This window comes from Lethenteron reissneri, chromosome 63, assembly GCF_015708825.2.
Source record: "Lethenteron reissneri isolate LAM-NWPU_2019-01 chromosome 63, ASM1570882v1, whole genome shotgun sequence".
Classification (NCBI taxonomy): Eukaryota; Metazoa; Chordata; class Hyperoartia; order Petromyzontiformes; family Petromyzontidae; genus Lethenteron; species Lethenteron reissneri.
Window position 1 is genome coordinate 5184948 of NC_083841.1, and position 208 is coordinate 5185155.

The following is a 208-nucleotide window of genomic DNA, read 5'->3' on the forward strand; positions in this document are numbered from 1 at the left end:
TTGTTTCAGCGCCCGCTAAAATTAACGTTGACCCTCACCTCTCTCTCTCTCGCGCCGCAAGCTACTACATGTGTAGTAGCTACATATGTAATAGCTACATGGGTAGTAGCTGCTACATAAGTAGTAGCTGCTATCTACTTGGTTCTTTCGGTAAAGTCACGTAGAAGGGAAATAATAATAAAATAATAAAAATAAAACATAATAAAAT